Source organism: Psittacula echo, assembly GCF_963264785.1.
Source record: "Psittacula echo genome assembly, chromosome: 1".
Classification (NCBI taxonomy): Eukaryota; Metazoa; Chordata; class Aves; order Psittaciformes; family Psittacidae; genus Psittacula; species Psittacula echo.
In genome coordinates this window covers 112,481,704-112,508,430 of record NC_137735.1, presented here as the reverse complement: position 1 = coordinate 112,508,430, position 26,727 = coordinate 112,481,704, and the positions used below count along the sequence as shown (strand labels likewise).

The window sequence follows — 26,727 nt, the reverse complement described above, 5'->3', positions numbered from 1 at the left end:
CTGGGCTTAAACCATGACAATCCTCATGCTTAGCTCACTAAAGTAGCTCCAGATAAACTCTGTTTATAATAGAAAAAAGTTCTAGACCAAGTAAGTCAAGTGCCAGAAATCCCAGAATGGTAGAAGGTTCAAAAGGAAAGAAAGTAGTAATTTCTACACCACCTTCCACTCAAATGTGCTCATAAAAGCTAAACCAGAAAAGATAAAAATGGTCTTCATTCTGCCTTTATTTAGAGCATCCTTATTTGAATGTAATAGTTGACCACAAAAGCAAATATCAACATGAATGATGGTACAACAGCAGCTGTAGCTTAGATACTGAGGTCTATATTTCAGGAGAAAGGTTTTTGGGGGGACTAAGCTTTTAACCATCATTTTCCCCATTCCCTGTTTCACAAATAGCAGTAAATGCAGCATATCCTCCTGCCATATGTGATTTTAGACTGGACATTAGGAAGCATTTCTTTACCAAGAGGGTGGTCAAACACTGGAACAGGCTTCCTAGAGGAGTGGTCGATGTCCCATCCCTGTCAGCATTTAAGAGGCATTTAGACAATGCCCTTAATAACACTCTAATTTGGTCAGCCCTGAATTGGACCAGATGATCGTTGCAGGTCCCTTCCAGCTGAAGTAGTCTAGTCTATTCTATTCTATTCCATTCCATTCTATTCTATTCTATTTTTGCTGTCATTGTTTCCTCTCTGAATCTGAATATCAAGGAATAAGGAAATGAGAGTCCCAAAGAGTACAGCTGTTCATTGAGGCTGTGGGTAGCAGATTTCAAGTGAAGCAGGTGCCAGAGTGAGCCACACATGCCGAGATGTTTAAGAAGTGCAGCTCTGGAGTGAAGCACATTAACAGCACTGCAGAGGCTGCTTTGCCAGCTTCTGCCTGCTTTGAACCTGGCTTGAATCAAACACATGAGCCCATGGCTGTTCACAGGTTCTAAATCTACTATTTAGTTTTGAGATCCCTATAGGAAGTTGCTTCCTCTCCCCTTGCCCAAACTTCCTGCCTTTTGTCTCAATGACTTTGGTATGTGGGCTGCGAGCAGGATGCTGAATCTCTGCTACCCACTCTGCTTCCAGATGGGAATAGGAAGGGTGCCATTGTGGCGTGAGTATTATTGCTGCCCTATGCAGGCTTCCGCTTCCACAGAAGACATAAGCCGTGTTTGCATGCAGGGAATCTCTGTGTTTTATACGCCTGTTTTGTTCAATAGCTATACCTCTTTCAAATGTGTCTTGGAACAATCTGTGCAATCAGGTACAGATAAATGGTGTGACATGGGTTAGCTTTGATCGAAACCTGTTAGTGAAGGTCCAGGCTCCACCAGAAAACCTGCTGCAATATCAATAGCTGCATCAGCCCTTCTAGAAACAAACTCTCTCTTCTTTCACACTTACGGTCTAGATTCATCCTCCATAGCTATGAACTCTAAACAGGCTAGTGACTCCTTGCCCCTGCCTGCCTCTCAGGCGATAAATATCTGCAAAGGGCAGCTCAGACCTCCTCCAAGATGGTTTCTCAATAAAGGCGTATGCCTCCCTGTGATGACTACCCAAGGATCTCAGCTTCATTCTACTGCTAATTTAAATACTTTACAGAGGTGGCAAAAATCCATTGCAACAAATAAGGGCTCAAATTCCCAAAAGCCAACTGCCTTTGGCCTATTGCAGGTATTTTTATCATCTGTGTTAAGATTCTAATTTAGAAGTTGCTCATAAAATTGACATTAAGGACTTGGTTTGTTATACAGAAACTGAAGAATGATGGGATGTCTCCAGGGTACAAATGCTTAAGCCAATAGTCTCCAGTGAGACAGTATGAACACCTCTCCTCCCAAAGAAGGTGGACAGAAGTAAAGAACGTAATACGTGTGCATCTTTCAGTGGTGGTTTGAGCTTGCTTGGCTAAAGGATATTGGTGTAAGAAGGCAAGGGCTTTCCAGAAGTGCTAAAGCAAGCTCGTTGCAGAGTTGGTGGTGAAAATGCAATTTGGGATGGCAGGTTTTATCCTCAGCCTGGTTGCTGGACTGTTACTGGTCACTCTGTCATCTGATGGCCTATCCTTGTTTCTTCTAGTGCAGTGTAGGGAGGGGAACAATTTGCAACTGAGTCGTAGAATCATAGAATGGTTTGGTTTGGTTTTCAAAACTCATGTAGTCCAACCCCCTTGAATGAACAGGGACATCTTCAACTAGATCAGGTTGTCCAGAACCACAGCCAGTCTGACCTTGAATGTCTCCATGGATGGCTCATTCACCCTCTCTGGGCAACCTGTGCCAGGATTTTACCACCCTCATAGTAAAAAATTTCTTTGTCACGTCCAGCCTGAATCTCTCCTCTTACAGTTCACTGAGCTGTTCTGCCTCCATTGCCAGAAGGCTTATGTTTGCTTTTTATTAATTACAGGAGTTGAGTTAGTGCTTAAAATGCAACAGTATGGAGCTGGTGTCCTGTGAAACATATGGGCCCAGGACAAAGGTCTGACCGGAGCCTCGGCTGGTGTCCCCTGACATCAGGCCAACTACACCTGCTCAGAGCAGCTGAGGGACCTAGTCTCTTGTGTGCAAAGCTAAGCTGTTTGCCTAAAAGGGCAGCCTCAGCTAGGTTGAAGGACTTGTTTTGGGATGAGAGAAAGGGTGTTTCTGTACTTCCCATGTATTTTTGCATTGTTTGCATCAGCCTACTGGTGTAGTCTTAAGAAAGAGAGAAACCAACCGTTCCTTGATGACTCCAGTGGTGCATGTCTTCTTCAGCAACACCAGAAAGGGAATGCTGGCTTCCTATGGAAAGAATTTCCTGGAGTTAGAAGCTGATTAGCTTCCCATGGTCACCGAGTCCTCTGGCTCTTCTGCATTGTCAGAACAAGTAAATACACAGCTCTGCCAAGTATGCAGAGACTTAGAGGATCTCTGTTCCCTAGAACTGCTGCACCAAATCTACAGCTTGGGAAAGGCAGCATTATTCTGCTTTGCTGCATTCTCCGATTTGAAGTTTCATTCTTGAGTATTTGTTTATCAGTTCTTCAATATGCCAATATGCCATATTTCAATATGAAAATCCAGCATGTTACAATGCTAACTAGAATGACGTTTAATTTTAGAAAACACCTCCTTTCTGTGTAGGAAGATGGGTTTTGCTGTGCGCTGAAGCGCACAATAAGGCTGTTATCGAACATTCCCATGCTGGTGTGAATTATAAGCAGCACAGTTTTAAAATGAGCAAAACTGCACCCACTTAAACCCAGTCTGCTTTCAAAGTCTTTGTAGGGGCATTTTGTATTTGTTGTCTCAAGTGACCAAGTGGCACTGAGGGTCATCTTTTCTCTGGAGCCACATCAGTTTGTATGTGCTGAGAACCTGACTTTGAATGTGTATTCTACCAAGTGTGTCAGATTTGATATGCTGTTTTGCGGCAAATGCTTAAAGGCTTGTACAGTGCCTGGAGCCATGCATAATAACAGGACTTGCACAGATCAGTGACCAAGCAGAAAAGACCACTTTCTGGAGAAGGAATGTGAGGGAAGTCATTCACAGGGAGAAGGAGAACTTTTTGGATCACCTCTAAAGAAAGGAAGGCAAAAGGGAAGGAAAGAAATAACAGCACATAAAACTCCCTGTTACAGGAGCTGTGCGAGAGTTAGAGCAGAGGAGGATGAGTCACCTTCAGACTTTGGCTTGGGTGGCAAGGGTGGTGTTTCCACCACCCAAACTCCTCTCTTTTTGCTTCATTGCTGCCTTCCTGCTTCCAGAGTCGGCAGTGACCCTTGATTCTCATTTCAGAGAGGGATGGTGGCAGTGCCATGCATGCGGGAAGAGCAGACCAAGGAAGCACAGCATCTGCTATGGGGATCTCAGACATGCATTTTTTCTATGCGTCCAGTTGGCTGTTAGAACTGGTCTAGGGGCTGTGGGTTAGTCTGACTGTCCTGTGGTTTAGGTAGTGATTTACACTCACAGAAGTGGGGGAGGAAGCACCAGCAAAAGTTTCTCCATTTCTTTACACTAGGCTTTGTGTGCCTTGCACTATGTTCCAGAGAGAAATTACTGCACAGAGCCCTAAGCAAAGAGCTTCAGACTCAAGTATTTTCACTACTGCATAAAACCTAATTTAATTGTCTAGGCTCTTTCTTTTGTCAGTAAGAAAGCTAGGCACTGCTAACGTGTGATTCATGCCGCCCCATGGTAGATCTGACAGATAGGCACAGTGAGTCACCTCCTAATAACTCCAGTTTGTCTTCACTGCCTGTGGGTTTGTTGAAGACATCTAACTTCCAGGTGGGTAAACTTAGGTGAGATAAATCTTATCTCAGGAAGCAATTCCTGCTGCCATCTCTCACCTTCCTCTGCTAACACTTCCAGTGAAACCTGTGCAGTGACTTGTGGAGAAATGTGCTTCACTGTGAAGCAAGAGCTTTGAAATGAATATCGTGAGTTGTCAGCACTCTACCCATGTACTTATGGCCAGCTCATAAGGGAGTAACCATTAAAACTGGAGTGGTAGTCTGGAGGATGTTAGAAGTAGAAAACCACCAGTCTGAGGGCTCCATTTCAGTTTAAGACTGAGATCTCAATGGTTCCTTTGAAATCCACAGAAAAGTTTTACTTATACTTGAGGAAAACTTTGCCTTATCAGAGCAAAGCAGAGTGATCAAATGGCCAAATCAACATGAAAAAACCAAACAAACATTGTAAACAGAACTATTTTTTTTTAATATCCATCTCATGACTATTTTAGAATAAAACAATGTTTCTCTAATAGCATTAAGTGCAGCATTCATGTATAGGTGAAGTACTTTCTTCAGACTACCAATAACAGGGAAGATGTCAAATGTACTGTATCTTCAAATCAAATGCACATACAAACTAGAAGTGAAGATATATTCCTAAATGTCTATTTACTCCTAACTTGAAACTAGCTGCCTGGGTGTATGTTCAGTAAATCCCAGTCTGAGCAATATTACACAAGCGATCAGTCCATGATGTCATCTATCTGGACTTGTGCAAAGCCTTTGACACTGTCCCACATGACATCCTTGTCTCTAAATTGGAGAGACATCATTTGATGGGTGGACCACTCGGTGGATAAAGAACTGGCTGGATGGCCGAACGCAAAGAGTTGTGGTCAATGGCTCAATGTCCATCTGGAGACCGGTAACGAGTGGTGTCCCTCAGGGATCGGTGTTGGGACCGGTCTTGTTCAACATCTTTGTCGGTGACATAGACAGTGGGATTGAGTGCGCCCTCAGCAAGTTTGCCGATGACACCAAGCTGTGTGGTTCGGTTGATACGCTGGAGGGAAGGGATGCCATCCAGAGGGACCTCGACACGCTTGTGCGGTGGGCTGATGCCAACCTTATGAAGTTTAACCATGCCAAGGGCAAGGTCCTACACCTGAGTCGGGGCAACCCCATGCACAGCTACAGGTTGGGCAGAGAAGAGATTCAGAGCAGCCCTGCAGAGAAGGACCTGGGGGTGTTGGTCGATGAAAAAATGAACATGAGCCGGCTTCAGTGTGCGCTCGCAGCCCAGAAAGCCAACTGTATCCTGGGCTGCATCAAGAGCAGCGTGACCAGCAGGTTGAAGGAGGTGATCCTGCCCCTCCACTCTGCTCTCGTGAGACCTCACTTGGAGTATTGTGTGCAGTTCTGGTGTCCTCAACATAAGAAGGACATGGAACTGTTGGAACAAGTCCAGAGGAGGGCCACGAGGATGATCAGGGGACTGGAGCACCTCCTGCATGAAGACAAGCTGAGAAAGTTGGGGCTGTTCAGCCTGGAGAAGAGAAGGCTGCGTGGAGACCTCATAGCAGCCTTCCAGTATCTGAAGGGGGGCTTTAGGGATGCTGGGAAGGACTTCATCAGGGACTGTAGTGACAGGACAAGGGGTAACGGGTTAAAACTTAAACAGGGGAAGTTTAGATTGGATATAAGGAAGAAATTCTTTATTGAGAGGGTGGTGAGGTACTGGAATGGGTTGCCCAGGGAGGTTGTGAATGCTCCATCCTTGGTGGTGTTCAAGGTCAGGTTGGATGAGGCCTTGGGTGGCATGGTATAGTGTGGGGTGTCCCTGCCCATGGCAGGGGGGTTGGAACTAGATGATCTTGAGGTCCTTTCCAACCCTAACTATTCTATGATTCTATGATTCTATGAGTTTTAAAGAGAGATGAGGAAAGTTGCTCACATGCATAAAAAGCATCCAATTTGACTAGTAAGGGTCTTCTCTTATGATCATATTAAACCACTGAACAGTTGCTTATTTGAACTTGTTCTGTTACTGGCAGAGAATTGTCTTTGGAAGCTGAAATTAAATATGTAGAAACTTCTTTAAAAATGTTATGCAGATTTGTACTCACAGTACTGTTGTGCTACTGACAGATAATGTGGATTTTGCAAAATATGCAGCACATTACAGGCCTCTAGTGGTAGAAATAAATACATATATATTAGAATCTATCCCTATAGCAATTCCTGATGGCACTTATTCCATTCTTAATAAATTGTGTAATGCTTTCTATTTATACACTTGGCCTGCTAGTTTGCTTACTTGAGGGAAATGGAAATTCTGCAGAGGTCAGAGGTGTTAGTGACAATTTTCTGTTATGCTGAAAACCACAATGTGAAAGTAAACTAGGTTAAAAAAGAAATAAGTACATGGTGCATAGCCCCACTCTTCCTCAATTTCAAGGGCTATTTGCAGCAGCCAGAAGTAGAATGCAAAACCTCCCTGTGAGTCTGGCAAGTTACAAGCACGCCACACCACATACGCTGGGCTTAAGACTTACCAGCACTTTTTCTGTAGTCTGTGCGTTCACAACACCCTGCCAATACATCTCAAAGTCTGGCCTTTGCCTGGTTGGTATCACCTCCCTGACAAATTTGCAGGTGTTTATTGTTAAGCAACATCCTTTTAGTCCTTGTAAAGGAGCGTACCATTCTGCCAGGCTGATCCAGTAACATTTAACATTTTGCATGCCCAGCACAAATTTATATATCTTGCCCAAAGCACAAGACAGTGACTAATCCACTCCCATAGCATGCTTGGTGCTTTGTTTTGGGGGCTTTTTAGAATTACATATTTTCACTAATATTTAGATTAATACTCTCAAACATAGCTTCACCCCTGTTTTGTAGGAGTGATACCAGTGAAAGAGTAAAGGTAAACACAGCCTGGCTCACACAGGAATAACTGAGAGTTGTGGGCTGGACCAGACTGATGTGGTATAACCAGGATCTAGGCTCTCCAAACAGTAGTGCATGCATCAATCTTAGCATTTTAAAGTGAGTTAATGGTTTAATTAAATATTGTTGAAAGGAGTATTACATATAAAAAAGTGAGGAGTGTCAAAAGTCATGGAAGTTAGATAAATTATTCCACTCTTTCTTCCACTTAGATATTCTTTATTGGACAATGGGATTCACTACTGGTCACTGCATTTTAGTGAAGTAGGCAAATTTGAGAGTTTTCAGAAGAGAGCAACTCAAATGCTCTATATTTTGGAAATAAAAAGCTACAGAGGAAAGCTTAAACAGCCTGGAAACGTCATTCTGGAAGACAGGTGACTGAGGGCTTGCATAAGGAGAATCTACATCAAAATCTCTTTGTGATCTCAGGCCATGGAATAAGTAACGGCAGAAGAGGGTAAAATTCTGTTGAGGTAGGCAATCAAATCAGAACATCGTATTTGGAAGTGAATGTGTTACTGTAAATGTACCCTCTTGTGCTTAAATTTCTTTACACACTCTTATCTCCACTCATCAGCCAGGAAAGGAGGTATCTACTGTGTTGAAGTTCATCAGGTAGAGAAGAAGGAACCTGCTCAAATTTTCATAGACTTAATTATTCCTTGCTTTGGGCTTTCCTTGTTACACTTTTCTAACCTGTCAAGGTGATGTCAGAATTGTATATTTTGGTACAAATAGCATCAACATTTCTGAAACTCACTGAAATTCTAGCCATCTGCAGCCATGAGCTTGGAAGCAATCGCTCTTTGTGTTACCTGCATTCACACATCTGTTTGTAGCTATGTTTGAAGACAAATTGTGTCTTCAGTTGCTGGCCAGTGAGGTGAAATCCAATGACCTACTGGAAATCACATCCAGTTCAGGGAATTCTGTGGGAAAAGGAAAAAATCTTACCATACTATTAAGTAGTACTCAGTTATGACAAAAAAACTTGGTTCATTTAGCCCAATAGCCCAGTTGCAGGGCATCCTGCCATTATTGCTAAGCCAACTTATGCCAACTTTTTACACAGATTGTTTCTGCAGCAGATGCAACTGTTTAATGTTCCTAGGTACAGAAGAAGAGACTGTGATGTCTGAGACATGAATAAAGGTTCATGGCTACATGGCAAAAAAAAAATGCTCAGCTAATAAGATGACTGGCATCGCTCCCTAGTCCACAACTGAGCCCTGGCATATATGGCTGAGTTCCAGGTATCTCACAGGGAATGAATGTTTGCCCGAAATCTACATGGTATCTCTGAATACTCCATTTAACTGATGTATGAAAGACCCAACAGAGGTGATTCCCTGATTCTGCCAAGGGGATGGGTTATTCTATTAATTTAGGACCACAACTGGTCTATCCTGCTTGTGACTAATCAGTGCCTCTCACGGGGGTGGAAACCTTGCCTCCCCTCCACTGCTGAGTCAATTCTCTTGTTGTATCGCCAACATCCCAGTAAGCACTCACATGTTTCATTAAGCCTTTCACTCCTCCCTTTTTACTATTGAAGCTGCTTTTTGGCTAAGCCATTATTTCTGAGGAACAGAGCTGCGTAGATGAAGCTGTGAAATCCTGAAGCGAATCTATTTGTAAGTGGGGAGGGAAAGCCCTACCGGTGAATTATGTGGAGGGTGATTAGACACTGCACAAATCAGCCTGATGACTACTTGTGCTAGCATCATGCTTTCACTTATCAGAGTCCTAAATGCACACCTTTGGATATATTTTTGCAGGGAAACCTTTAAATCTGTGCTTCTGACTTACCTACTTTATATGGAAGTGGAACTATCAACCTGGGGCTCAGCATATTATTCTGAGTTAGACTCTCTTCAGCCTTAAGGAATTTGTGAGCCATATGAACATTTTTTTTCCCAAAACCAGGTTCTTTTTCTTCTATCTGCTTTCTTTGTACTAATAGTTTGTCCATTGCTAGCTGTGCAGTCATTATATCATGTTTTAATTGTCTAAATCTCCTCATGACAGAAAGTCATTTGAAAGGCTTCCTTGATATGTTAGACATGAAAGGAACAAGTTGTACATCATCCATTTTTTGAGCAAACAAATGAGACAGAGGTATGTGATCCGCATACTCAGAAGCAGTCTTTCTTTCCATGTCAGTGTCTGCTTTGTATTGCATTGTATCTCCTGTGGCAGAGTTCAGCATTTTCATCTCAGAAGGGTAGTGTGTGAACTTCCAGTTAGGAGTATATGCTATCATTAAGAGTGTTTTTCTTATACTGGTATATAGAAAATTGTGTCCCAAAGATATGGAGGGCAATAAGGACAAAACTGAAAGCCCAGGAGCATGTACAATCCTGAATATACCAGTTCCAAACTTCTTACAGTAGTGAAGACAGGAAGGAAGGCTGAAATATATTGCAGCTTGAAGTATACTGAGCTACCAAAGCAGGATTGCCAGTCCTCATAATCCCTCAGGATTTGTCCTATAATCTGTAAATACGACCACACCTATGACCATAGGATTGGTTAACTTTCCTTGGTATGTAATGCTAGCACAGGGGACTGGAAAGCAGTAGGCTTCCCATTGCTGCATACTGCAGCAGGAGGAGGGAGAACTCTAGCTAATTTGTTGTCACCTTTCTGAGGACTGTACTAGCCAACAGTAATAGTGATATTAATGATGCTTCCCATGAACATATTGTCTTTTAGCCAAAAATCTCCAAGCATATGTAAACAGTAATTAAGCTTCGTAACACCTCAGGGAGTTACAAAGGATTCACGTCACGCACTTTACCATGCAGCTCTGCAGCTCTTTGACTGCATATGGCCTTGATAGTTATTAACTGATTCCCCACCAGGCTAAGGAGTCTGCTGGAACTGGAATCACAACTGCATCCTTTTTCTGCAATAAATGGAGGAGGAATAGCATAGAATAGAATCCCCTCCTCCCCCCAAAGTCATCATCCACACTGTTTTCATTGCTGTGAGAATGGTATATAAAGTGCAGCAAAAGTCCTCCCCCATAAGGAAGTTACTACTCTTTCAGTGTGAATGAAGGTATGTTGCCTTTGTAAAGATTTCATGTCACTATGTCTTTTGTTCTGAGTTATATTAACTCAAGACAAAGTCTTCTATTTCACATAGACCATGCATAGGTAGAAGATTAAGGATGGGCTGTAACAAAACTGAATCTTTTTTGCTATTGTAAATGTAAGGCAATTTCAGGAAGGTGTCTGCTGTTTTCCAAATGGTGATTGCATCATAAGGACAGAGATCAGAACATTATGTACTACCTACTGGCTACACAATTCACCATTAGAAGTTTGAAAGTTGAATTGCCCATTTTATGACTCCTATAAATATCTGCTCTATTTGGCTTCCAGATCACTGAGAGCAGATGTACCACATCATTAAAGGAAGAATGAGGATTTTACATCCTCAATTTTTATTGCTACTGTAAGTACTTTGGTCATCACTGCATGGGGAATTGGACCATGTAGGCTTGCAATCAGTGTGTTAGACACAATCAAATGCTTTGCAGATATGAGCAGGATAAAAGTAGGAGTAGGGAAAATGGGAATAGAAAGTAAAGTGGTAAGAGTTAAGGAGACATTCTAATTTGGCTGTTGCCTGTTGACCACCACATGCCAGTGATTTGCAGGCATAAGTAGAATGAAAAATGTGAAGATGAAAAGGAATGAGACAGTAGCCATACTACTTTGTGTGGGGAGATTTCTCCAGGCGTAGGGCTGAAACAGAAGGGGGTGAAACCATGGTGGCATCACAGAGTGATTTAGGTAAGACTAATTTGATGTAGACATCTTTGCAAAGGGAAGATGATGTGGGTATCTGCCAGGTGAACAAGCAGAGGGAGAAGATGTCTTAGACATTCAGAATCCCCATGAGGCTGATAGATGTTGTTGCAGTAATTCAAAGCATCTGATTTCAGAACCAGAATACACATTACTTGCTTCTAGTGTCAGCCTTTCAATTGCAGGAGAATCTTTTTTTCCTGTAGTGGGAACCCCAGCCATTTGTTGGTGGCCTGCACAAAATCTATCCACGATTTATACCTCTCTTCAGCCTCTGGCGTAGCATTAGTATGACTGGCATGTTTCATCAGCCAGGTGCACATAAGGGAAGAATATCAGAAGGCTGGGTACAAAAGAAAAGAAAATAAAATTCCTTCCTTAGTGGCAGTGGATGTTCAGTGACAAGTACTATTATGTACTTTCCCTCAGATAGGAACAGCTGGTCAAAATTAATTTCTCAGTTCAGTGCTGCTGGTGGTTTTGTGTGGGAGTGAAATGGAAAAGGAAAATTCCCAAAAGAACAGAAACACTCAAGTATTACAAAGATTGAGGTTTATAAAGGTTTTGTATTCCCGTGATTTCAGATGGGAAAATGACACAGAGGTCATGATTTTGGATAAGATAACCACAGATCAGCCACAGATGACTACTTCACTGTAGTCTTATTATGGGGATACTGCACTACTTGCAGCAGCAATTAAATATGTGTTCTGCCCATGGCTCATGCATATTGTAAATGCTATGAGGTCTGGTTTTGGAGACTATGGATGCTTATACGAGAAGCTCTGAACAAACTATTTCGTTCTGTGTGCTTTGTAAAGCTCTAGAACTAGAACAATATTCCTGCCATTCTTTGGGTTGGGATTCCTTCAGTTTTATTGCCCTGATTCAGAGTTCATCATCAGTCCCTTCCAACCCGAACTATTCTATGATTCTACGATCAGTGACTCCTATAGCAAATGGAGAGGGGCTCATCCAGAGGGCAACTCCTTTCTAAGACTTAAATCTAAGTTAAGGCAGATAAGTAGGTTACTAAAGGATCCTATTTATCTGTGCTGAGTCCTTGAGTCACTAATTCAGAACTGGGAACATAAAACAAGGTGAGGTAACCCTCAGCCTAATGTCTAAATGAAAGCTCATCAGTTCCACCTTTTCTCTTTTTTGCTTCTCATTTCTGGCCAAGATTTCAGCATAAAAACCTTGATGCTGTTACCATCCCTAAATGCTGCAATTTTGGGTTTTGGTTTGGTTTTGGTGTTTGGGGATTTTTTGTTGGTTTTTTGTTGTGTGGGTTTTTTGTTGTTGTTTTTTTTTTTTTTTTTTTTTATTAGACATACTTTTCAGCTGATTTCTGTGAGGTTTTTGAATGATGACTGGAATCGGCATTAAGTCACTTCTTCTTTACCAGTCACAGTCTGAGTTTGAAACAATATTGATTCAAGACATGATGAATGATCAGCAGATTTTGACATTAAAGTCAAAGGTTTCTGAGTTCTCTAGACCTAGAAGTTGTTTGGGAACTCATTTTTTCAGACAGGGATGTTTCAGGCTCCAACAACCAAGACTGGTGTTCAGTCACAAAAGCATGTAATGAGAGAAGATACTTACTTTACACAAGAGATGCTGTAATCTTTCAGTCCTGTGCACAGAGGCAGGCTGCTCAGTACTTCTGCCAAAACCTTTCTTCTTGTAATCAGTGCCAAACCTTCCAAGGTCTGTGCAATTGGTTGCATGGTGTATAAATGAGGCAATCAAGAAAGAGAAACCCCGTGCCAGAAGGAGCTTTTAAACTGCTTCACTGTGCATCTTAAAGGCTTCTATTTGCTCTAAGTAGGTATGAGTTTGGGGTTTTTTTCATGCATAAGAAGTTTGTGAACTAGACCCAGATATACTGAAAAGTTTGTTTAGGTTTTCAGACTGTTTTAATGATGGTTGATTGTCAGCTGAAATCACTGCATTTCTCTAGAAATACATAAGTTGGTAATTCCATATTAGCAAAACAAGCCAAGTCATTCAATTATTATTTTGTAGGAAATTCTACTTCTGTAAAACCATCTATTATGATGCTAGCCATTGTTGAGAGAGCACACATAAAATCAGCTGTTGTTTATTTCTGTTGTTAGTGGTTGAAAGCTGATGTGATTATTAGAGATTGTCTAGTAGGGGAGATTACATGAACTTCTCTTGACAAATATGCTCATGAATACATCATTTCAGAAATTCAGAATTTTCTTTGGAGGACAGTCTTGCTAAGGAGCAAGGCTCCTTATCTGCTGGTAGTGTTGACAATCTGATCCTGTCCTTTCACTTCTCATGACTTATGTGCACTCACCCTAGGAGATATGTTATCCTATAAGTAGCTTTAGACCTTTTTAGCAAAAGGGCAGATGTAGATATGAGAGGTTGGGGTTTGTTTTTTTTTGCCTTCCTTCCTGTGCTGTTGCATCCACAGCTCTGACATTTACAACTTACTGAAACCTTTCTCCAGCTCCAGAACCCTCCATGCCAGATGAAGCTGAGAGTGCCACCTGAGATGTATCCTGCAAACTAGTGGTGCACGTCTTCCTTTGGATTTCATCCCTGGTCAGGTGGCCTAAGTTTCATACATAAGTTACAAATAATTTTAAATATCTGCATATAAAACACTGCATATGAATACCTGTGTGCAAAGAACAGTTAAGATGTTTGGTTCAGTTAAATTACACATGAAGTGGATTTGATGCCATTCAAGTTTTTCAAGGGCCAAGTATATGTAAGATTAGAGGGTACCTGGTCACCTCAGGTCTTAAAAGGTGTGCTGTGGTGACTTAACTGACTAGATATTCTTCGACCAAGCTTGAAATTCCTCCTGCTATTATTTGGTGTTTTGTTCATTTCAGCTGGTGATACCACGTAAAGGTTTCTTCTGCTGCAGAAGAGATCTTGTCTTTTACTGCTTTCAGTATCACCCCATGCATCCCTGCAGCTTAGAAACTGATAAAAAAAGTCAGTTTGCTTGATTGGTAAACTTAGTCATTTATTTTTTTCAGGCAGATTTAATGTTGGTTATTGGTGGTGTATGAGTGTGGCTTATTCTTTTGTAACACTGTGGAAATGAGCATAAACGGGATATTGCATCTGAGACTTTCCTGCCCTATAGGACTTGGCCTGGATTCAGTGGCTGACTGAAATAATAACAACATAGTAACAGTTTAAGATTGGAAAAATAAAAAATAAGTCTTAAACTTGATGAAACAACTTGAGTTTTTAAGCAATTTTATCTATATTAAAATGAAGTTTTCCGGTGCATAAGCAATTTTGAACATAGAATCATAGAATCATAGAATAGTTAGGGTTGAAAAGGACCTTAAGATCATCTAGTTCCATCCCCCCTGCCATGGGCAGGGACACCTCCCACTAAACCATGCCACCTAAGAGAGAGAGTTAAATTGCTCACAGCTACAAAGAGCATTGCTACAAGAAATGAGGTTAGAACCCATAAGGTTTTTGACTTTAGATGTGTACCACCATACATCTCCTTTCTATGAAGTATAGGTAGGAAAAACAAAGCACCCAGGAGTGTCAGATCTGATAAGCCTCTGCTATGGTGTTGAAAGCATCACCATGACGTAGCCATGATATCCAGATGAAACTGGCCCACTGCTCTTTATCTTTCTCACATATTGAAGTAGGTCTGGTTTATTAACTTGTGCCTTTAGTATTAGGAAGCAACAGCAATCAGAGGACCAAATAGCAAAACCCGCATTGTCTAGAAGCTGTCAGAATTATTTTGCTGTTGGTATTTGTTATTGATAATGATTTTGTGTCAAACACCTATGTTACAAGCAGGAGGTACCCAGGTTTTAAAATAGTTAGACTATGCAATCTTTTCAATCTCTGATTAACTTTTCTGAGCTGTCACATATTGTATGTAACTCAGTTGCTTATTACTATGGCTGTAATCCATGTTCCTGCAATACCCTTTTTTCTTGACAAGCCACTGAATGAAAAGCCCAATTCACTTTGGCAGTCATAGCTCCCCTAATACTATTTCAGTGAAGGAGCAATGTTTTTTCTGTTGAGCTTTTGCTGAAACTGAAAGCCCCAGTGGCTTTTGTGCATGGTCCCCACAGAGCTGCCCTCACAGTTGTACTGACATCCATCAAAGGACACCCATTCTTGGAGTGTAAAAGTACCATGTTCCTGATGTCATCTCTCCATCTGCCAGCCATGCTAGTGAACATCTGCAACAGTACCACTGGGAATACCTCAAGAACAGGGCAGGTTTTTAAAAACTGAAATATGCTTTACGGTATTTGAAAAAAAAAAAAAAAAAAATCAGTTTACACGAACTATAAAGAAATTTGCCCCAAATGAAAAATGTCTGAGAAAATTCACTTTGAATTTTTTTCACCAGTGTAAAAATGCTTGATGGAAAAGATTTGTCTGTAATTCTGAGTTTCATAATCAACCTAAATAACCCAACAAACATTACTTAAAGTTACCAGATAGGAGTAATAAAATACAGTTCCATCTACACATAATGGACAGATAGAAAAGGCTGGTCTGATACATTACCTCCATTGATTCACACAGATAAATCACAGATAAATATTTTCAAGGACTTGAGCACCAAAACTTTAGAGATGAAAACTGTTGGTTAATGAGTAATTAAAAACTTTGAGAAAGGGACCTTATAGGAAGTAAAAAAATGGTATGTAAAGTTCACTGTCATTGTCTCCTTGATCCTAAATCAACAACAACCTGGATCAGAAAAAACAACCAATAGGATACCAAAGGTCAGTCAAACCTGCTCCTAAACTGCGTTGCCTTTCTCACTGCACCACCACATGCAAACCCTACACCCAAATCACCTTTTCCAAAAGTATCTGTTTAATTTCTTTTATAGCTTCCACAAGTCATGGAAACATAATAGTTGTCCAGCAGCATCAATGAGTGATATGTTCCAATGAAAAATTACCACCATACGGTATGTCTAATTATCCTGCTTTCAAAAGCTAATCTTTGGTGTTTTGCCCTTCAGAAGTGCTTGTGATGTATCTGGTGACAGACACAACGCAGTGGTACAAGGTATGACACTACTCTCTTTTTTTCAGAGTTCTGCTAATAAGCTGTGACCACTGGGAAAATAAGAGAGCATATCTATACCCAGATGCAGGTACACCTCAGGTGACCAAGCAGTTGGGTTTCTGTTGTTTCTTGGCAGGATGGGGCCAGGGTGCTGGTTCTGCACAGGTACCTCCTCACGGGATGGAATCACATGTACTTTAGTTACTGACTTGAGCCACTGCTGACTAAGGCTCTCTATGTCTTTCCTTGCTACGGTTGCCAGAAATAAACAGAGGGGAAAACCTCACATCACCGACAAACTCCTCAAACTTGTTTCATATATCTTAAAAAAAAAGTAAATACAGCTTCCCTAGGAAGAGAGGCTTGATATGAAGGGTGACTCCAGCTGACTTTGCTCTGTCTTCCCTCAGTGAGTGAGTAGGTTGGTATTCCCACCATTCTCTGTTCCCTCATTTTGTGGTTTGGATGCATTTTGGGCACATAAAAGGCTCGTTGACAGCCCCTTGTGATGGGCTGAAGGAGTGCTCCAAACAGACTATTTTCCAGGGTCTTGTCCAGGCGTGAGTCCTCATCTTTTACTGTTTGAAAAGCTGTCACGACATGTCCTGAAGAAACCTGCAGAAGAAATGCTGTCCTGGTTCCCACTTGGCCAGGCTCCCAAGCAAGACACTAAGGACCAGTGGTTCACTCCTGTGGAATCCCAGTCCTTTTCCACATTCATTTTCCTCCTCTTTCCAGTCCCCATATTTGATACATCATGTGGGGAGTCAAGAGAGGGAGGGGGAAGAGTACGTGATGTAACCTCTGCTCTGGCAAAGTTATGAGATAACACCATGGTGCCTGGTGGTTTTCTGGTGGGTACTACTGGGAGACTCTGAATCGTGCTTAAGAGGTGTGAAGATCCACCACATCTGTGTGAGACCCAGCAGGTGATGTACTCACCTCACTTGCAGAGAAGAAAGCTGAGCACAGCATCTGCTTACTGGCACACGCTCTTGCAGCTTCTTGTTTTGTTGCCACATGCACCCAGAGCGAGAGGAGCAGCGGCTGTATGCTGAGGACACTCCTGAAGGAAGGGAGGCACAAATCCGGGCTCTGGTGGGGTAAGTCTGTTCCTGCTTCCTGGGTTTTCCTGTTCAATACAGTTTGGGGAAAGCAAAGGAAGTGAGGTGAGCTGGAATGCTTATGGGTGTTTGAGGGCATGTAACTATATGAAATCCCTGCTGGACTGACTCTGAGCCAGCCGATAATCACTGACTAATCCCCCTGCTGGCAGATCCTGCCCGGATTACAAGGGTGTGTGTCTGTGTGAGGATGCGTATGAGACGTGCTTGTGCTGAGGGTTTCGGGGTAAGTGTCGGAGAAACACACCAAAAAGGGGTTTGACTGCAATGACTGACTGCAGGCGAGAAATTTGTGCAAGTATGCTTCTGTCACCGACACAATGCTGTGTGTGCAGTTGCATGTCGGTCTGTGTGGTCTGCAGACAGGGAGGTGTAGGTATAGCAACTTTTGATACTTGCTGTGTTTCACCAGAATAAATCTGTATACAACTGGGATACAAAAAATCTTTGTTAATTTTAATAGGTTTTATTCAGATGTGCAAAGTCAGAAGTATAGCTGGTAAACAGTGCCAGGCATGCTCTATGCATTTGTAGTTCTGGCAGAACTATGTCGACTGGGTATTAAGAAACTGTTTATATTCATAAAGCTTCTTAAAACACATTTGTACCAGTATAAGAGGCATTATATTAGGCTACAGTTTTCCCTGCTGTGTAATGCACAAGCTACTGTGCTGCAGGGACCCACTGGACACAGGAGAGTAGGGAACAGGTCCAAAGGAGGCATAGGTACCTTGCAGTCATCAGTCTATGAGAAGTCAAAGGAGAAAATGTGCTTTTCTCAGCACCAGGAGGAGAAGAAACTGGAAGGAAACTGGTCCTGTGTATTTGCTAATGGAGAGAACTAGGGCAGATAACAGAAGCTGTTGAAAGTAACTGCAGTTAAGTGTTTTCTAGGTGAACTTCTAAATGCCATTGAAAAGGTCTTCCTGCTAAAGGAAAGAAGGGAAGAGGAGGAGCATCATAGTCAGTATGAGTGTTTGACTTTAGTATACTCTATTATAGAATATATACAACATAAAGCAAAACAACCTTGATGTATATACTGGGCCTCAGAAAGCCAAACAACCAACACAGCTCAGTTGACATGTCTGGAGCAGCCGCAGTCCTGAGTTTATCCAAAACTGCGTGCTAGCATTGTGAATCTCCATGAACGCCTGCAGAAGGATGCAGTTGTGCCACCTGGTGTGTGTCCTTGCATGAATGTTGTGCGTACACTGCTTTACAAAAAATATCATGTGATTGATTTCCCAACAAGGTACAGAGAGCTCCTGGCTTGGGCATATCATATGCAGCTTCTCAGAGTATTTTTAGAGGTGAGACTTCAATAGAATATCAAAATCTGGAAATACCAGTTAAACAGCTAATCATTACAGAGGCGTTCTCTTCCCTCCTTTTTAAACATGACTAATCCTGGCCCAACTTTATAACTTCAACAGAGAGCAAACTATTTTCATTACCTGTAGTCCTGAGCTATCAACTTAGGAGCCTTCTTATTCCAAACTCAGTCAAGGACAGGATAAATGGAGTTAACCTCTTCTGGGGAATGCTAATTTTAATTTCTTTCCAGAACTTGTGATGGCTTCAACTTGGCAGAAAACTCAGGAATTCTACAACTGGGTCCTTGAAAGTGGAGGTAGGCAGAGTTGCTGTCTTAAATAGGAATTTCCACATAAATGGCATGATCATGAAGACCAAACCTATAAGAATCATGATCCTCACATGAGCCCTCATTTTATTCACTTAGGCTGATTTTCACTTTTCCTTCTCCATGATCACAAACTTCCCTCAAGTCTTGAAATACATCTCAGGGACACTTCCAGCTGTAAGAAATGAAGGCACGGGGGATTTCCCCTGCCCAGAGTTGGGAACTCTTAGCAGCTTTCTGTTCAACCTACAACAGGCTTGTGACGGGATGAGCAGTATGTGCTCAGGATTGCCTGTTAAGCCTGGAATATTAAAGAAACTGAAATTTTTTAAAAGGCATATTCATGTGTCATGGGAAACCTTAGTAGACCAAAGAGTTAATATTTTGAGGTTTAAACTCCTTGTGATGCCAGTAAAAACAATTATGAAATGAAATATTGACAGAAACTACTCCTCAGTTTGAAGTTTTTGCAGTTAGGAGACTTCAAGTCTTAAATAGCTAGAGGTTCTACAGGTCCACTGTGGTCCCACAAGGCTCTGTTGGATCCCTGGATATAAGGAAAAGCCACAAAATTGCATGAAGGTAGAATGGCAAGCTTGCATGATGGCTTTGACAGGAGCAAGACATGGGGCATAGTACTCAGGCTGTAAATGTTTCAGAACTTGAATTTCAGATGAGAGTATAAATTGAGTTTTGGGACTTCTGACTGTCTGTTAAATCCAGAAGTGGAATATCAAAGAGCTCTTGACACAGACCATAAGATGAATAGTAGAGAACTGGGAGGTTTAGAAGGGGTGGGGATTAACAGAGTCATGTGGACCTTGAAAAAAATACCTTGAGGCCCATGGGCCCACCATTGATCCAAGGACTAAAATTCAACAGAGGACTTCTGCAAGGATACTGGAGCTACAAAAGTGAGAGGGGTCAGGGGCTTGGGACTGGCAGGTCAGGAAGCAAATGGAGATGCTAAGGGAGTTTAGCAGAGCAGTGACCACAATAGGAATAGCAGAAGAAAGCATGAATGGGAACTGTGACACTTTCACAGGTTTAATGTGTCCTGCATTTCTTTGCGTCAGAGATAAGGCAGGATTAGGAAGAAGTGGCATGGCAGATAATCTGTTAAACTTCCCTTTGGTATAGGAATGAAGACCAGTTTTAGCAGTGAGAAGCATTCTGTTATTTTTGAGTGAAGTGGCGTTTCCTAAGCACAGTCCTGAGCATTGTGGGGCAGGAAGGAAATAGCACCAGTGGCTGAAACAATTTTATTATTTAGCTCTAAAGATCTGCACTTCTGAAAAGCCAGGAACAGTTTGGTTCGTTCAGTACATCCCTGCTGCATGTGTCTTGAACTACTTCTTTCACCTGTGTGTAGGACAGTCTTGCAGCCCACAGGGCTCCAGCTCATGACAGGAAAGGTCTGTTCACTCCTGTGCTGCAGAAGGCTGGTGCTCAGCAGAGCAGTCTTCTAATACTACAGTCCCAACTCAAATGTGCTTAAAGCCTCCACTAAAAGTGGAGTCTGGCACATGGAGCTCCAGGGTATGAGGAGGACTGTGGCACTGCTTTGTACCGATGCATGTGATACCAGTTTTCTTTTTGCCAGAGAGCATAAAGAAAAGTCACTAAATATATCTTCCTTACAGTGTATAAGATGTGCCAGCTTTGGCTGTGTGTTTTGTTTTTCAGATCCAAGAATAGACCCATGGCCCCAGTCTACTCTTCACTTCCAGTTACACTTCCTTTGCCTCTTTGTTTGGCACTGAGACCCTTCTACATGCATCAGTGGAAATCACTGAAATCACTGCAAGGCCTGCTGATTGCCTACAATCTAGCCATGATGACATTATCAGGCTACGTGTTTTAAGAGGTGAGGAGACAGGTTTGGCTCCTAGGTAAGCATCCAGGAAGCATTTGAAAGCCAGAGCTATTTCAACAACCTATGCTGATGGACTCTAATGAAGGGAGTAAGAGACAACTTGGACGTGCGTTATGTTTTGCCACAAGAGAAGCAGTATTGCTCTGTTGAAAGCATTATTTCCAAGGCATACCTCATTTCCTCCCACTTCTCAGTCTTCCTCTCGTTCATAAAATTAACATTGAAAGGTTCCTGAATGAGCGTATTGAAAGTCAGATCTCCCCAAGAGACACAGCATATGAAGGGAGTGGAACCTCCTCGTTTCGTATTGGGTCTGGCTGGTGAGGGACCTGTCTCTGAGAATGAAAACTGCTTTCCCAGACTTATGCATTACCCTCCAAGAGTGCCAAGCACATTGCAGCTTCCTGCTGCTGAGGGTACTGGTGACATTGTTTTCTGCTTGTTCTCATTGAATAAGCCTTTCCCTAGTTCATGTTGGCCACTGGAAATTCTTCAAAGGAATATGGATGAATAGGTTTGAGAAACATTATGGTGTTAACAAATTTGCCCTTTCTGTTTATAACACAATTGTTACATTTAGTTAAAGCAAATTGCAAATTCCTTTTTAGCAACTACTACTTGATCTGAGGACAGATGTGAAAATTTCTTATCTGTCCTTGGTTGTTGAGTTATACTGGTTGCTTGGTCCAGTTTTTTGGCTTTCCAATTAATATTGAAATGCAACCAGCCAAAATAAAACAGTATGGGATTTTTGCAGAGGAAATCAGTGTATTTTCACAGAGTTTCTGGAGCCTCACATTCAGCATTCCTGCTGAAGCATTCTTGAGCACTCCATTCATTACATAAAGAGTTACAAAAATGCCCAGACCTAATTTTCTTTTTCAGATTCTAACTAGGATGTGAAGTACTTTGTTTTAGACCATTACTATTTGCTCAGCTGTATAAATTACACAGATTTTCTGTCAGTGAGTACTAGATTGATACCCTAGCATTGAGACCTTAGCATTAATATGCACATCTTCTTGGAATAGATGGTGTTTAATAGAAAATAGATCTCTCTTTTCCTTTGTTTCAGCTTTTGGTAACCTCAGTTTTGGATGACTACAGCTATCTGTGCCAGCCAGTGGATAACAGCCAAAGTGAACTAGGAATGAGGGTACGGTTCTATACAAAGCTTGCTTTAGGCCCTGCTCCTCCCATGGGTGTGTAGATTGTTCAGCTCATAAATAGCAATTAGCATGTCTAAGGAGGCTTTTAGTCCTGTTTGTTGCTTGTAAGTCTATTTCACTAAATTGCTTCAACAGTTGCACTTTGCTTTAGTTCTCTATAAATTAATAATCTCTGTCAACATAGCCATCTAAGTTCCCTCTTTGATCACTGGGCTGAGGGTGATCCTACCATCTGAAGTCCAGTATATATAACACAAATTGCCTTTGAATTATATGTAACTCTGTCCATTGACTGTATAAGGATTCTGGGTGATCACTACCAACACGAAAACTGATTTTTATACCCTCAACTTTGCATGGCATAAATCATATTCAACATTTCTTTTAGCAGAGGGATTTGGCTAAGGCTATTCCTTATCTGCTCATCACAGAGGGGGTTGGGTCCCACCAGCTTCAGCTCTCCAAAATGCTACATAAGTTTTTGCTGTTTGAATTCAGAGCTATTATGTTTTGCTTCTAGATATAACCAGGCTTTGAGCAGATGCAAGCATGACTATCTTCTTTTCATTTTTTTCAGATACTAGCCAATAGGCTAGAAACAGTTTCTGAGCAGCTCACTCTTGCCTTCCCAAAGGGCAAGCACCTTAGTGAAACAACCATCTGAGAGCCAAAGCAACCCTAAGTGCATTTCTTCCTCCCATACCAACGAAAAAAAAAAGGAAAAAAAAAGAAAAAGCAACAGCTATAAAAGAGCCCCTTAGGTTTTCCATTTTGCTGTGGATCCCAAGTGCTCAGCGTTCACATAGTGCATACTTGACAATCTCAAGCAGTGAGACTGAGCAGTGATTTTGCTTTGAGGTCTAACAGCGTTTCCTTGTGTTGCCCAGAAGATGGCAAGAGTGTGTTGGTGGCTCTTTTCCAAAGTCATCATGCTGCTCGATACGGTAAGGAGGGCTAGGCTCCGTAGCGGGACTGGTGCTGTTAAGTAAATCACTTCCTTGTCAGAAAGAGGCAAGGTGCCAAAAGCTAATGTCCTCGGTTGATCCTGTATTGATTTGGTTGATGCTTTTCAGTAAATGCTGTTTTCATGTGTTCTGCTCTGCCTGTTTGTGGGAATAAGGCTGATACTGTTAAAAAAGAGGACTCAGCTCCAAGCATGTTGGGTTTTGACAGCATTTGGCCTGCACGAGTCCAGTATCACCACTGGTTATCATGCTGCTTTCCAGAAGAAAAGAATCTTTGCTGTCCAGTTTGCCTGTCTCTGTCACAGGAGCTGCACACATTCCCCTCCCAGCACCCTTTCTGTGGGTGGGCATTCCCTCCTAATCACAGTGCTACAGAAGAAGCTTTAGTCTTGGCTATTGCCAGATGGTTCCCCCCAAAATCTTAGCTGCCAGTTGATTAAGGCTGCCAGGTAGGATATTCCATTGCCTGTCTGGCTGAATAATAGTGTTTAGTTGGACAGTAAAGAAACTGCAAATGTACAAGTATGTGAGGTGGTATTTTTGGTGCCAAAGTTGTGAGTTAAAGGTTTGTGTCCCATGTGAAACTGAAAGTTCACCTGAAGATAGTACCATTTTATAGCTTGTATTCAGGTGTTCTGTATTATAAACGAACTCATTAAATGACTGAAATAGCAAAGGAATCCTACCTCTCTACTTGATCAGCAGCAGTAAACTGTATCATAGAATAAGACTTCAGTCTAGTGCTCTTTGCGGTATAAGTTGACAACACACTGTCTGAAAAGTGAGTCAGCTTGTGTAGCCCTTCAAGGCCAGTGGGTTGACCAATCCTCTTTGTTTTCATCAGCAACAAAAGCAGCTTTTTGCTAGTCCTGAGTCCCCAAAAAGCAGATTCACTTTTGTTATGTGTGTGTGTATGTGCACATTGAAATACAGTGACCCGACATATTCATCTGCCAAAACCACTCTCTTTACTAATACAAATTCCAGAAGGATTTAGGCATTCAGCACAGCACCTTTTCTGTGGATCATTGTCTGGTACCAGTAAACATCTAACCTATGTCCTGAAAAGGACCAGACCCGAGCAGCTGCAAATTCTATAGAAGCTGTTAGAGCTCAGATGTGTCCTCTTTGGACCTTGGGACCTGAATCCAAAGGTAAAAATAGTTGCGGCTCTGTGGAAGAAATTCTGTCTCTCAGTTACTCCCCATTCCAGACAATGTAAGATCTATCCCATGTGTGGAATTTCACTAGTTTTTGTCAACAACAGAGGAAATAGGATTGGGAGATTCAGAATCACCATTAACTATTTTTATTATTTATTATAATTTATTTTTAATCATTTATCATTTATTATTTTATTATAATTTATTATTTTTTAAACACATCATCTCAAGATTTTCCATTGTCTGTCTTCTTTCAGGTTTTCTTTATCCTGTGCAAGAAACAAGAACGGGTGACTTTTCTGCATGTGTACCATCATGGCACTATGCTGTTCAGCTGGTGCTCAGGGGTCAAATATGTGCCTGGAGGACAAGGTATGCTTCCATAGACACCTTGTATTTCAGTTTTTCTTGTGGTGTGGAGATAGAATATATGATGCAGATCGGCTGACTGTCAGGTACAAAGCTCACCTAGTTCCAAAGGTGTGAAAACAATGTGCATTTCAGTTGATACCATCTGCTCAGTTCTTTGGGCTATTTAGACTGCTATATACACTGCCTCATCCAAAACAAGAATGTGCCAACAGAATGTGTCCAAACGGCAACAGTAACATCCTATACAAGGTCTGTATATAACTCCACCCAGACCAGTGCTCCATTGCTCTCCATTCAGCTAGGTCCGGTGCTGCAGCCCAGGTTCTGGCTCTCTTTTTCCTGCTCTGTGTCCAGCCTAGTCCTCTCTCACTTTTTGGTCCACATCCAGACTGCTTCTCCTTTTTGCTCCACTGAGAGTGAAGCATCTGAATACTAAGCCACTGTAGGTATGCCCTATATAAGATGCTCTGGTACTCTTTTTTTTGGGAAGCCATTTTTGCTGCATCGCCTTGACACCAGAATGGTATGAAATGCTTAGGTCAGAAGATCAAGAATTGTCTCCTCTGCCTTTCAAGCTCTTGTTTCTGAACACTAGACATGGGATGGATATATGCCAAAAGGAGAATGGAGAATATGACATGCTTCCTAGGTAGAGTCTGGATTGAAGGTTTATGCATAGGGATAATATGATCTATTTTGAAAGCATCATCAGAGTGGTTGTGAGCTCATCACAGAGTTAGTCTTGAATAGGTTAGTCTTGAATGGTTTATGTGTTTTGTTCATCCTGACTTCTTTACTACTCAGCCTTCTTTATTGGGATGCTAAACGCATTTGTACATCTACAGGCTATTATATCCTAGTCAGTCTGGGACCACAGATGAACCACCACCTATGGCAGAAGCATCACCTAAGCATCATGCACCTGGTAATTAGTTTATTGTGTTAACCTCTGCATGTCTGTGTGTTATGTGTGATGGTCCCTGCTATCTGTCTGTGTCACCTCACCGGCTCAAGTCTTTCTGTTTGGTGCCTATGAAAATGTCCTCATGTGTCTCCATGTACCATTATGAGAGGTCAACTGATGGGTGACCTGCTCTGAATGGTGTTCTCAGAAAACTAGCAAAAGGCCTGCCAGTGGCTGTATTAAATAATAAGCCCCCACCTTTGTAATGGGAAAGGGAGAGAAAAATTAGCAATTGGTTTCTTCCCTTTTCTGTTGTATATGGCATCCTTTTCCCCTCTGGATCCCCTGAAAACACAACTTGCTTTTGAGAGGTGTTTTGAGGAAACTTTGGATACTTGGTAGGCCAGGAGATTGGAAAACCTTCATTCTGTTTCTTCAAAAACGAAGAGTATGTGTCACTGCAGGCAAACAGAGGTGGGTTAAAGAAAAATATGTGAGTTTTACTCTTTCTGTAGAGAATCCCTTTGGATTTTCTTTCTCTCATCTCTGAAGAGGTGGCAGATCCTGACAACCTGTGTTTTTTCAAAGGCAGAGCACAAAAACAATGTTCCAGGCAAGAGAAGAGGAAGTAGAGCTAGGGTACATGCAAAATAGTGTGCACTGAAGACTGGTCCAGAATTCTTACTTATCCTGAATGGCAAAAGCAGAGCAAGAAAGCATTGCATGAAATTAAAATATATTTGTAATGTAAAACATAGCACAGGAAGTAAGTTTTTATGTAACATACTTTTGATACATAAAATTTATTGCTTAAGGGTATTGAGACAGGTGACTTAGTAAAATATAAAAAAGGATTAATGTTTAAATGAATAAAAGTAGCATCTGTAGTTCCTATCTGAAACCTAAAGTACAAATCAAGATCATTCGGGGTATAATAGTCTGATTATCTCTTGGGAAGAGGAGTCTTCCACCTCTAGTTTCTATATTTCATGATCTCAGTTACTGGCCTATGGCAGAGAAGTGGCACAAGGGCAGTGGTCTCCTTCTAGGCAGAAGAGGCTAGATTCCTAACCTGCTTCTTGCAGCAGTGGGCAAGCCTCAATGGTGGACATGTGGCACCCTTTCATATTGGGAAAACACTGTTGGCTTGAAAGGCAAGATTTCAAGGATGTTAGAAGAGGCAAACAGGTAATACTAAGGTTGAGGACACTACTGGTATGTTGTGATACTCTTTACGATGGCCCTAATGGTCAGTTGAGGTATGTAGGCTCCCTAATCTGGCTGCTTCTTTTTTCACCCTCTTCTAGTTTGTAGCCACTGCTGCTCATTCTTCCTGCAAGCTCTTCACAGAATGCCTGTTCCCTGATGGCTTCAACACTGCAGTCCTCTATGTTAGCAGCCTCACTGCTCTCTTCCTGTACTTCTACTATTGA

General features: G+C 41.8%; 1 pseudogene across 1 annotated transcript; it reads left to right on the top strand.

The window, feature by feature from the left end:
• Nucleotides 1–18,772: 18,772 nt before the first annotated feature.
• LOC308217126 (very long chain fatty acid elongase 4-like) lies at nucleotides 18,773–26,727 on the top strand (annotated as a pseudogene). The gene is made up of 7 exons: nucleotides 18,773–18,833; nucleotides 20,532–20,712; nucleotides 21,797–21,877; nucleotides 22,778–22,834; nucleotides 24,276–24,390; nucleotides 25,195–25,315; nucleotides 26,602–26,727. The product of its transcript is annotated as a very long chain fatty acid elongase 4-like (transcript).